This window comes from Tursiops truncatus, chromosome 6, assembly GCF_011762595.2.
Source record: "Tursiops truncatus isolate mTurTru1 chromosome 6, mTurTru1.mat.Y, whole genome shotgun sequence".
NCBI lineage: Eukaryota > Metazoa > Chordata > Mammalia > Artiodactyla > Delphinidae > Tursiops > Tursiops truncatus.
This window is the reverse complement of record NC_047039.1, coordinates 102,111,953-102,125,186: the sequence shown is the minus strand read 5'-3', so window position 1 is coordinate 102,125,186 and position 13,234 is coordinate 102,111,953. Positions and strand designations below refer to the sequence as shown.

General features: G+C 40.0%; 1 protein-coding gene across 1 annotated transcript in view; it reads left to right on the top strand.

Annotated features, from left to right (window-relative positions):
- The first annotated feature begins 3,743 nt into the window (after window positions 1–3,743).
- The window catches only part of C5 (complement C5), a 90,942-nt gene continuing 81,451 nt past the window's right edge, over window positions 3,744–13,234 (top strand). Inside the window, exons 1-2 of the mRNA XM_019946474.3 lie at window positions 3,744–4,002; window positions 4,659–4,729. The gene's annotated coding sequence lies outside the window, so the exon portion shown is untranslated. The remainder of the gene's footprint in view (window positions 4,003–4,658; window positions 4,730–13,234) is intronic.

Sequence of the window (13,234 nt, the reverse complement as noted above, 5' to 3'; positions counted from 1 at the left end):
CAAGGTTGTCCCACCTTGAGGCAAGGGAGCTAGTCTGTTGTACCCCCAGAATCAGTCAGTTATTGACTGTGGACCAATCCCAAGGAGAGGATATAACTTCCCAGGCATTTCTGGGCAAGCTGTCTCCTGGGGCTGAGGTGAGTTACCTGGAGAAGGGAGCAATTAGGAAACTTTAGCAGCCAACACTCACAGCATCTGTAGGATGGGCATAGCGGGCCCAGAAAAGAGGATCTGGTCTGGGCATCAGCCGCATCTACTACACCCGGAAAATTTTCAAGACCAGAGCAGCCTCCAAATATTTTGTGTCTGTGTCCAGCTTTGAACCATTTTCCTGGAGACTCCCATTTGGGTGTCTTTTCTGCTTTAGTCATCAAAATCAAGTTTCTCTGCTTTGAATCCCAAAATTATCTTTGGATGTTAAAAGGTTATCATTTAAATTTTTAGGTTTCCTTCTCAGTGATCCCACTATCTGACATTAATAATTAACCTGAAGACTTATTTAACCAAATTATTCAAGCTGAGTTCACAAAAAAAGAAGGGCAGTTTCAAGAAATGTTGTATCAATAGTTTAATCCTAACCCAGCCATGGACATTTTAAGCATAATGTGTATTTTTTTCTACTTGGGAAGAAGTTGGGGACAGGAGCAAATGTAAGTGAAGGATCCCATTTTCATTTGCAATGTATTTTGGTTGTAGTTTTATAGAAAGCAGAATTCAATCAATGCCACATGAAATTAACTTTCTAGTTCTGAAAACTCCAAGTGAATTTCCTCTTTTCTCTCTTGTCTAATGCCATTTCCGTTTTTTAATACGAGTACTTTGTGATCTATCATGATTTATATTCAAATACTCTGTATTTTCCCAGGCTGTTATCCCTGCCATGGGGAAGAGTAATTTACTGACTGGAATTTTGATTAAGAATTCAAAAAACAGGGCTTCCGTGGTGGCGCAGTGGTTGAGAGTCCGCCTGCCGATGCAGGGAACACGGGTTCGTGCCCCGGTCTGGGAAGATCCCACATGCCGCGGGGTGGCTGGGCCCGTGAGCCATGGCCGCTGAGCCTGCGCGTCCGGAGCCTGTGCTCCGCAACGGGAGAGGCCACAACAGTGAGAGGCCCACGTACGGCAAAAAAAAAAAAAAAGAATTCAAAAAGCAAAATTCAAAAGACTGCAGCATGATCCCTATTTGCACTTCTTATAGAGGACTCTATTAAACATTGCCCTGGCTGCAACTGATCAAAATCATTTCGAGCTGTCTCTTTGAAATTTCATCTTAGAATGCTTTTCAGGACACTATCCTGGCTTTATCATAGATAATAAATTTTTGAGAAATAAGACATGTATTGCTAAATGTAAGAAAAATTGCTAATTTGGACTAAGTGAAAAACATTAAAAATTATGTTGTATTAGAGAATCATTCTATAATTTCACTGTTTCAACAGATATGTTGTCTCAGCACCTGAAGTATTCTATGTTGGAGCCTCTGAAAATGTAGTAATCCAAGTTCATGGATACACAGAATCACTTCCAGTGACCATTGCTATTAAAAGTTATCCTGCCAAAAGTTTTACATATTCTTCTGATCAGATTAATTTATCTCCAGAAAACAAATTCCAAAGCTTTTCAAACTTAACTGTACGTATTCATCTTACAGTTTCTTTTGTATGCCAATGTGTCTTTGTAAAACATATCTGTAGATGATACATTGATCCTTTTTACATACATGGATAAAATGTGATACATCACACTATTAAGTGAGTTCACTAGTTGGTGAGAGATAAGTGGCATGTTTATACATGTAAGTAAGTGGGAAATGTTTAGTAGAGAATCTGTTTCTGATTTGGGGACAATGTCAGGAAATGTAAATTTTTGAATGAAGCAGATAAAGGTTTTTAAGGTGAAAAGACTTGGTGACATGAGTTGAAAACTACATTAACCAACACATGCACCTGTTTCAGAATTAACATGATGAATACTAGAAAGAGACAATTTAGATACTTAAATTTTATTTATTAGGAGGAACAGAAATATTAATATATAGAGACAGACTCTGTTGATTTAAAAAATTCAGAGAAGTGAATGGAGAACATTTTGAACATTTGTTTTCCTAGACTATATTCAACGTTCTAATCCCATGGTTTTCTAGAAAAATTAATTTTTTCCCTAAAGTGTGTATCTATCATAGGCTTTTGATACTTTCTGTTTGGACTTGAATCAAACAAATTTTCTTTCAAACAAATCTGTGAAAAATGTCAAGGAAAATTAGAGATGTGTCCACAAACTCTATTACTATAAAATATACTGACCATATGCAATAAATTTGAAGAGGGCTACACACTAATTATATAATGACCAATAGACATGAAAAACATTAGCAGAAGAAACGTTTTAACTTTTAGTGTAAGTCCAAATATAAATAAATATAAGAGATATTTTATACTACCATGTGATAAGTCATTTAGTCCATTCTCCACCTGACATCTGAATCACCCCCATTCTCCCACCCCTCTATTGCTGATAAGCTTTTGAGCTTTTTATCTTTCTTAATGACTTTTGGTTATTTTGTTTACTAAAACTTGAATTTTTCAATGATTGTCATTTTTAATAGACATATACTCTAGATCAACTTTTTAAAAGTAATTGTTTCAACCTAAATTTGATAAGAAACTAAAATACAGAGGTGTTCCTGGAAAAAACATATTTACTATTTTATTTTACAAAATTTCTTTTTTCTTTTTTTTTTTCTTTTTGGCTGTGTTGGGTCTTTGTTGCTGCGCACGGGCTTTCTCTAGCTGCGGCGAGCAGGGGCTACTCTTCATTGTGGTGCGTGGGCTTCTCATTGCGGTGGCTTCTCTTTTGCAGACCATGGGCTCAGTAGTTGTGGCTCGTGGGCTCTAGAGCACAGGCTCAGTAGTTGTGGTGCACAGGCTCAGTTGCTCCATGGCATGTGGGATCTTCCCGGACCAGGCCTCAAACCCGTGTCCCCAGCATTGGCAGGCGGATTCCTAACCACTGCGCCACCAGGGAAGCCCCAAAATTTTTATATTTGTTGCATGTAAACAATTATTCAAATCGTTTTCATAGATACCTAAAAGACAAGTGCTTTCATTATATTAATGTATTTATATTAAGATATAATTAGTTAATAATATATAATCAATATAATCATATATCATAATTAATATAATAAAATTATATTATTTGAATATCTTAATTATACAATATTCATCCATTAATTTTTTGAAACAGATACAACCAAAAGATTTATCTGGAGGACCAAATGCAGTTTCACATGTATATTTAGAAGTGGTATCTGCTCATTTTTCAAAAGCAACAAAAATTCCACTACACTATGACAGTGGATTTCTCTTCATTCAGACAGACAAATCTATTTACAATTCAGTCAGGTATAATACAGAGGGAATTGTCATTTATGGGGGAAACGTGGGATGGCCTGATTAATGGTATTGGGACAAGTGGTTTATTTTGGGAGGAAAATGAACTTAATTCCTAACTTTACACCATACACAAAAGTAAAGAGCTGACAAACTAAAGGTTAAATTGTAAATTATAAACACAAAGAATCAGAAAAATACAAGTATAATTTGGAGATAGAAAGACCTTTCGTAGAATGATGCCAAGGCTCCTTTCAAAATAGTTTTTAAAAAAACCCTTGAAGTGATGTATTATCGAACTTAACAAAGAGGCTGAATTTTAACTTTAAAAAATCTAACTTTTAATTCTCAATATCATCTCCTTTTATAAAAAAAATTTCAATTTCATATTAACATTGAAAATTGTGAACTAAATTGCAAAGTTCACCTACCTACATCTGCCTCCTTATGTTTCCAGTTGGAAATAGTTTCAGTCTTCTTTCAGGAAATTCCATCTTACAAGTTATCTCAAGAGTGGGAAGGAAGGTTGAGCTAACGGGGGTGTACTGAATGCAGCTGCACTTTGCGAATCATCACTGAAGATGATGGTGATGGTGGTGATGCTAATTAGGTAAGCATCATCTAATAAGATAAGATGGAATCACCGCCATAATTTTAGCAACAGGTCAAGGTCCCCACCAGTACACATTAACCTGGCCTTAGACAGAACTGTTTCTTGGGCACCTGATCAGAAGATGACTGTGTGTCAAAGGAGAGCTGTGGTGCCTGTGAGGCTTCCACCCTTCTATGCACTCCAGTACTTAATTATACCCTGAGACATGCAGATTTTTGCCTGCATCTTCCTTCTATTAGAGAATGCTTCACTGGGTTCTGTTGACATAACTTACTGCTTATGTTCTTCCTCCTCAACTCCATAATAAATTCAGATACCAGTCTTTTTTATCTATCAGTGGTTTAAAAATACAAAAGGCTGTGTAAAAATACTTCTTAATAAGTTGAATTATATTTTAAATGCATAAAGAGAAACATTTAAAAGAATCCCATTCAGGAAATATTTTGTGAAAAGAATATTTTTTTCTACTTTAACATCAAGTTCACGTTCCAACATCCTAGCTCATCTTTCCCTTTAAACTTGGATTTAATGTTTTGGGCTTTCTTAACTTTACGTTTAATTTCACGGCCCTCATGTTATAGGGTTATTAATAATATTGTCAGATCATTTAGAGTTCAACAGAGTTTCTAATAATGACAATTTTTTCCTTACAGTAAAAGTTAGAGTTTATTCATTGGATGAAAACCTAAAGCCATTGCAAAGAGAAGTTGCCTTAACTTTTATAGTGAGTATGCAACTAATTTAAATCAAAATTTAACCATGGCATTTTCATTATATGAATAAAGAGTTTTCATTATTATAACACTAGTCAAATGTGGCATTAAATAGCCGCAAAATAGCCGCAAGTATTTACTTAGCATCTATTGTGGGTACAAACTGGTAATTTTATACTTCTGTTATTCTGACTGACATTTTTTGTGTGTAAATTTAATGTTAGTTGAAATACATTTCAATGGCCTCATTAAAGAACATCTTTTGGTGGGTCCATCTCTAAAGTGGGTCATATTGGTTCATATCCTCTTGCTTTTTGTGAAGCGTGGACAGATGTGATGAGGGTTGTAGAAGTATAATTGTGGTACCAGTTAGAAGTGCATGGCATGCATTATATCATCATGACAACCTTATAGGGTCAATATAATTATTATCTCCTTTTTATAGATGAAAATACAGAGGGTTAGAGAAACTAAGTAACCACTGAGATCATACTGATAATTATTAGCTGAATCAGGATTCAAACCCAGGTGTGTCTTTCTCCAGAGCTTCCTCACTTAGCATCTCTTGATTTGTTCGAGGGATTATGGTGTGTGTCCTTCATAAGCATTTGAGTTCAGAAAGGCAAACAAGCACACATAATACAGTAAGCCAAGTACGGGATGATGTAGGACCAATAGCAGACCAGCTTGAAGGGAAGGCAGCACTGGAGATGATTATTAAGTTACTCTGGAGGAAATCATGAAAGGATGAGGGCAGGTCCTGAACTTGGTCTTTATTTATCTATCTATCTGTTTATTTATTTCGTTATTTATTTATTTATTTTTGACTGTGTTGGGTCTTTGTTGCTGCTCACAGACTTTCTCTAGTTGTGGCGAGTGGGGGCTACATGCGGTGTGCGGGCTTCACATTTCGGTGGCTTCTCTTGCTGCGGAGCATGGGCTCTAGGTGCATGGGCTTCAGTAGCTGTGGCATGCGGGCTCAGTAGTTGTGGTTTGTGGGCTCTAGAGTGCAGCCTCAGTAGTTGTGGCGCATGGGCTTAGTTGCTCTGCAGCATGTGGGATCTTCCCAGACTAGAGCTCGAACCTGTGTCCCCTACATTGGCAGGCAGATTCTTAACCACTGCGCCACCAGGGAAGTCCCTTGAACTTGGTCTTAAAGGAAACCATGGACATGGTTTGATAGAGAGAAGGGGGATCATGTCTTGGGTGACATGCAGAAGGAGCAGAGGTCTGGAGCCAGGAAGAAGCAAGGTGTGGAGATGACCATGACAGTGACTTGGCTGCAGCAGCTGGCCTGGAAACACTTCTGGGAGAATAAGTACCAGCTTTGGTGGATTATTTTACATTGGGAGAGTTCTTGAGGGGACGGCATGTTCAGGTGAACCTGTCATAGCGGTGAATGGCTCCACGGACCCCATTGTTCCCTTGTTAGAGTTCCCCATGGACAGTAAACATTGAACATATCAGAGGCCATTGCTGTAGCATGTCCCAAGGTGTTCAGGTTTGATCTTGAAGATATAGAGAGCCAAGGACGTCTTTCGGGCATGGCATGACGTCATGTAAACAGTGTTTGAAGAAGATTGTCCTGGAGGTCCTGTTCAGGAAGAAGCCAGGAGGAGAAGAGCCTGTTGGGAGTTTATTTAACATATTCTAAATATTTACCATACTACTTATGTCTGTTGAAAATGTGCCTTTGTGCCTTAGAAATTAGTCTTTGTTAACAAGCCTGACCAGTTGACAGTCATTGCCTCAAATCTACATCAACATCATATATGCTTAGTTTCAACAAAGTTTCTTAGGGCTTAGTGAATATTTCTGTAAGAACTATCAATTACATATTATGCTTAGGTGTGACTTCTGTACTTATAGATTATTTAAAAAAATGAAACTTGCTTTTCTTTTCACTCAAAGGATCCAGAAGGGTCAGAAGTTGCTGTGATAGGAAAAAAATTTTTCTCAGAATTATCAGTTTTCCTGACTTCAAGATTCCATCTAATCCTAAGTATTTTAAATGATTTGTTGGTACAGTTGTTTATCTTAAAAGCAGTGGAGGTAACTGGGATTATTGAACAGTCTGATGGAGTCATCAACATCTGACTGAAAGGTGCTGATGTAAAGAAAGTTTGGTTCTGGCTAATCTTCTTATGCCCAGTGAGTGTCCTTCCTGCCTAAAGGAAGGTGGCACCTGCTGGGGCTCTTCTGCATTGAGATGGGGGAACTGATATAATTCTGCCAGCTGTGAGCACCATGCTAGTCTGTTTATTCAATATAGATAATACACATAACATAATATTTATGATTTTAATTATTCACAAGTGTACAACTCAGTGGCATTCACATTCACAATATATTCACTGTGTTGTGTAACCATCACCACCATTTACACCCAAAACTTGCTCATCATCCACAACAAAAACCCTGTACCCATAGGCAATGTCTCTCACTCCTGGTCTGTTTCTTGATCAGGGATCCTGTCTCCACTTGACTGTCCCCTGGCCTCAGCCTTGTAGCTAGATCCTACCTGTTTGCAAATAGGCCTCCTTGATTTGACCTCCTGCCTGACCTTCTGAGGAATCCATCCCAGGATTGCCCTAACTCTTGTAACATTGTTTTGTTGGACTCCCGATACTGGCTGCCTCTCTGGTCTTGTCCCTTTTTGAAAGTACCCTATAGATACCGGCTGCCAAAGTGAATGCTTCCTAAGCATCTAGAGATTGGGACATTGTCTGTCCCACACTTGGGAACTGACCTACGTTTAGGTGCTAACCCCTGACAATCTGTACGTCCGCTGAAAGTAACTAGGCTGTTCTATCCTTCTGATAACCATCTCCTTCCAAACACTTCTAACTCCTCATCCTTCTCCAGATTTTAATCCCTTTACCCCTTCCCATTATCCTAGTCCTCAGTCCTTCAGTACCATCAGGAACTTCTCTAACCAGCTTTGTGGGCATGCAGCCTATGCAGTGGCACAGTGCCTGGCACTCTGAAGGGCCCCCTACTTAGTTCAGTGCTCTGTTGTTGCTGTCTTAAAATTATTAATAATTTTATATTTGAACGTGTATTTTGTAAGCAAAGTCTGACTGGACAATGGAGCACGCATGTGAATTAGAGGAGATGTGTGTGATTCATGTGCCCACCATCCCTTGCCGCCCCCTTCCCATAGAGCATTCACAACACTCCATGAACACAGGATTCCAGTGGATCCACAATGCGCAGAAGTTTAATGAGACTCAAAGTAAGTACAAAGTGAGTGTGTCATGTCTATGACTGAGCAAGCACAGGTCCTGACAGCCCCTAGAGGCCATATTTTCCACTGGAACCAGAACTCGTTTTGAATGCAGAAAGATGACAATGGCATTCAAAGAAACACAAATGACTGAGGAACCTCATCATATTGTTTCTTGCTCCTGTTGCTACCCTGTACTAGCCAACCACTTACACTAAATATGATGATATAGAAGGAAAGGGAAAGATAGGGTAACCCATAGTTCTTTTTCCTTTCGGGCTTTTCCTATTTATCAGTAAGCAAAGGTAGAGAGTGTTATTAGAATACACACATATCAAGAAGTAAAATAAAGACAGTTGAGTTATCTTTGTGCAGCATTTCCACCATTCTGGTAAGAACGAAATATTAGATGTATGCATGAGCTATGAAATACGAATTATGTAATTTTGGTGATTCTACATATGAATTAAATGCTCGTATATTTGCATTTAAAACTCGCATTGCACAATACAAAGATGAGTGGCAAAATTCATGCCATTATTTAAAAGTTTAATTTTTCTTTGCTTAGAATGATATTAAATAGCAAATTAAAAAACACCATGGCAAGTTGAGTGAGAGACCCAGAAAAAAGGAAAAAGCTTTATATTTTAATACCTGTAATAGCACTTTTTTCTTGCTTTATGAATAAGTAGTTCTACATTTTCATCTTGCACTGGGACCCTCAAATTTTATAGACGGCCCTGGCTACTTCTTTCTGTGTGATTCTGAGCAGCGCTTCCTTCCTTCCTTCCTTCCTTCCTTCCTTCCTTCCTCCCTCCCTCCCTCCCTTCCTTATTTCCTTCCTTCCTTCCATCCTTTTAACGCTTTCTGATCATCAGTTTGTCTGTAAAATGGAGATAATGCCAAATCATGCCAACCATTATCAAGTGGCCTCTGCTGATGGGCAATCATTTTATTCATTTCGTATCTAACTTCCATGGAGAGATCCAGAAAGCATTCTGGAGGGGTCTGTGGATAAATGGGGGAAAAGAAAATCATATAAAGTTGGGGGGCAGACTAAGCCTTTGGCAGTTATTTGGGGGGGAAATCCATTGAACAGTTTTTTGTTTGTTTGTTTGTTTTTTGCGGTACGCGGGCCTCTCACTGTTGTGGCCTCTCCCATCGCGGAGCACAGGCTCCGGACGCACAGGCTCAGCGGCCATGGCTCACGGGCCCAGCCGCTCCGCGGCATGTGGGATCTTCCCGGACCGGGGCACGAACCCGTGTCCCCTGCATCGGCAGGCGGACTCTCAACCACTGTGCCACCAGGGAAGCCCCATTGAACAGTTTTTTGGTGTTTGCCTTTTTTTCTGTTAATGGAGACTTTTGCATGTTTGCAGGTAAAAAGAAAGGAGTTGGTAAAGCAGGAGAGATAAGATGCTAGAAAGAATGATCATATGAACTCCTTATATGTTTATATGATTTTCAGAGCTCAGAGTATATCACATTTAAGCATTCCCATGAAGAATCCAAGGCAGGTGTTGCTATCTCCAGGAATTTAAGAAGCCTAGTTCTCAGAAGAGACATAAGATGGGAAGCAGGGGTTTACCTTGGAAAGGTGTTACGGGTTAGCACTGGCCATCAGCACCAATTATTCCAGCCTTCTTGGGATGCTATTAAGTTACTACCAGCAGGTGGCGCTTCAAGCAGGCCTCTGAGCCCGCTGTTGTTTAAGAACTTAAAGTGCACTTGCAAATTAAAGTTTGTTTTTATTGAAGTACAGTTGATTTACAATATTGTGTTACTTTCAGGTATACAGCATAGTGATTCAGTATTTTTGCAGACTATACTCCATTATAGGTTATTACAAGATAAAGGATATAATTCCTTGTGTTATACAGTATATCCTTGCTGCTTATTTATTTTATATGTAGTAGTTTAGGCCCCATATGGAAAGGAACTGAGGCTTCCTGCTCAGAGCCATGTGAGCAAGCCACCATAGAAGTAAATCCTCCAGCCCCAGTCAAGCCTTTAGGTGACTGCAGCCTCAGCTAACAACTTGATTGCAACCTCATGAGATAAACTAAGTGAAAATTACCCAGCTAAGCCATTCCTGAATTCTTGCCATTTCAATAAAACTGTGAAGATAATTGTTTATTTTAAGCCCTTAGGTTTTGGGGTAATTGATTACATAGCGATCGTTAACTTGTACGGTAGAATAGCTGTTTTTCTATGTTTTTCTAAAAATGCAGCTCTCATGAAATCTCCTGCATTCACTGCCACCACTAATGGGCAATTGCCCATTAGGAATGGCTTAGCTGGGTAATTTTGGCTTGGGTTCGGGTTCTCTCAAGAGTTTGCAATCAAGTGGTTAGTCACCAAAAGGTGTGACTGGGGCTAGGAGATTTACCTCTACAGTGGCCCACTCACATGGCTCTGAGAAGGAGGCCTCAGTTCCTTTCCACATGGGCCTCTCCATAGGCTACTTGTGTGTCCTTACAGCATGGTGGCTGGCCACAATCCAAGAGAGAGCAAGGTAGGAAGGGCAATGCCTTGTATGACCTACCCTCTAAGGTCACACACCTCTGCATTTGTTGTATTCTATTGGTCAAATGGGCCAACACTGATACAGCGTGGGAGGGAACCATACAAGGCCATGAATATCAGGACATTGGGGGCCATTTTGGAGGCTGGCTACCACATCCAGCCATTGGATGAGTGGCTGAGTATGGATGCATTACAGGTATTAGAATTAAATAAGAGAGCTTATGCTGAACAACAAGTAAAATTGTCTGAAAAAGTGTGGGACAGTGAAGCCAAAGAGGGGGTTAATGGGAGAGTGGGCACCTTCTTGTATTTTGTCTCTTTTTGTTTCCTCTGAAGAAACGTGCCTAACTGCATTCCATCACAAACACTTGATTTTCTCTTTGGGCCTTATTATTTTCCACTTCCTCCATATTCTCTCCTCAGAAATCCTCCCCTATTCCATTACTGAGTTAGGAACCTGCAGTGGCCTTTTAGGACGTGCTATTCCAACCCACTACTCTGGTGACTTCCAAGAATAGTTTGAGCAACAACTTTCTTCTTTATCTTTCTTCAGTTATCATTTGGAACTTAAACATAAAATCATCCACCCTTGGATCTGAACTACTGTGCTCCCTATGACATGACTTATCCAGTTTTTCTTGGCTCTTCCCTCCTCTAGCCCTTTTCAGGTAATCTCCTCAATCTGCCATCTGCCTGGTTGCCTCTCCAGTCAGTCTCAACCCTACACCCTTTGAGGTAGGGAGACCCAGATATAAGTCAGAGTAGTGCTTCATTTATGTCACACCTATTCCCAACTTGTACCTTTGAACCTTCACCTAGAATGTACAGTGGTATCTAAATAAGAATCAAAATGTGTGGACCAGGCTATAAATTCTTAAAGAGTTTACAAAACAGAGAATCAATCACAGACGAAAGAACTGGAGACTGTCAAAGAGAAAGGAAGACTTCAGCAGGGCTTGGTATCTCTCCCTTCTTTTTCCTACTGATCCCAACACAATCAAATCCCCATCTCTGCAAGTTACTAGATGTGTTTCCTGAGGCAAATCACTATATTTCTCTGAACCCCAGTTTACTCATTGGTCACCTGAGGTCATAACAACTTTCAGAGTGGTTGTGAAGATTAGGGACAGTTTATATAAGTTAATCATTGCAATACCTATGACATGGAGCTAATAATTGGTAGCTATTGTGTTATTATTTTTATTTTTATTTTTTTGCGGTACGCGGGCCTCTCACTGTTGTGGCCTTTCCCGTTGCGGAGCACAGGCTCCGGACACGCAGGCTCAGCGGCCATGGCTCGCGGGCCAAGCCGCTCCGCGGCACGTGGGATCTTCCCGGACCGGGGCACGAACCCATGTCCCCTGCATCAGCAGGCGGACTCTCAACCACTGCGCCACCAGGGAAGCCCTATTGTGTTATTATTTGGATGAGCTCTTTAAAGGTTCAGAACATGTTCTTCATGTCTGAATCACATATAGCACCTGGCAAAATGCCATGGAGTTTGTAGGTCTTGTTGAGATGGTGAATTAACATTTATGGCCTTTCTTCTTAATCACTATACTTATTCCTGGAAGTAAGAAAAATGCTTCAAGCAATATCTTTGTTACAGAGAGAGGAGGATCTTTTTGAGTGTAGACCTTTTATAGCTTATGAGATAAAAGTAGGAGGGTACACATAATCTGCTAATGGCAATCAATGCCATAAACAAGAGGAAAAATAATTGAGTGCCTTCTAAAAAGGATTCCGGTCCATGGGAGCCTTTTTGTGCTCTTTCGCTCACTAAGTTAGAATGTTAGACTCTCAGGAGGTAGCAATTAGCCTCTTAACAGGTCAGTCATCTAATCTCTGACCCTTAATTGACAGCAAACAAACAAACCAGAAAGGAAATAGGGGCAAAATTCGCTGGGCTCAATGATAAAGAGATTCTTTCATCCTGAGAGTCATGAGACTGTTAGTGTTGTGTTCCCCCTGGCCGCTGCCAGGAGGGTAGAGCTACATTAAATATAGATTGGTATGATCCTATGCACATATACATGTATATATATATATTTTTTGCGGTACGCGGGCCTCTCACTGTTGTGGCCTCTCCCGTTGCGGAGCACAGGCTCCGGACACGCAGGCTCAGTGGCCATGGCTCACAGGCCCAGCCACTCCGTGGCATGTGGGATCTTCCCGGCCCAGGGCACGAACCCATGTCCCCTAGCATCGGCAGGTGGACTCTCAACCACTGCGCCACCAGGGAAGCCCCATATACATGTATTTTTAAAGTAGAAGATCATGACTATGTCTTAAACCAGTCGTAAATAATAGCGACAATTTTCAGGTTCATGCTACGTGCCAAGAGCTTTATACATATGTCATTTCATCCGCCCATCAGCGCCATGAGGTATTATTGTTTTGATTTTATAGATGACAAAACTGATGCTCAAGTTTTGAGTTTTAAGTTGCCCCAAATCACATAGTTTTTTATACAGACACAAGATTTGAATTCAAGCCTGCCTCGCTGCAGACCATACTTTCTTTTCAATGAAATATTTCAAACTTTTAGGAAGCTACAGGACTAACCTCTCAAACACCGATATAACTACCACTAAACTTTACTGAATTATTTGTAAGATATTGCTATACTGGCTTCAGATGTTCCTTTAAAACAAAAGGTAATAGATACAGTGGAAGCATATACCTCTTTCCTATCCCAAATTTCTCCTTCCCTTTGCAGACATAACTACTATTCTGATTTAGTATTTACCTTTCACAATCATAT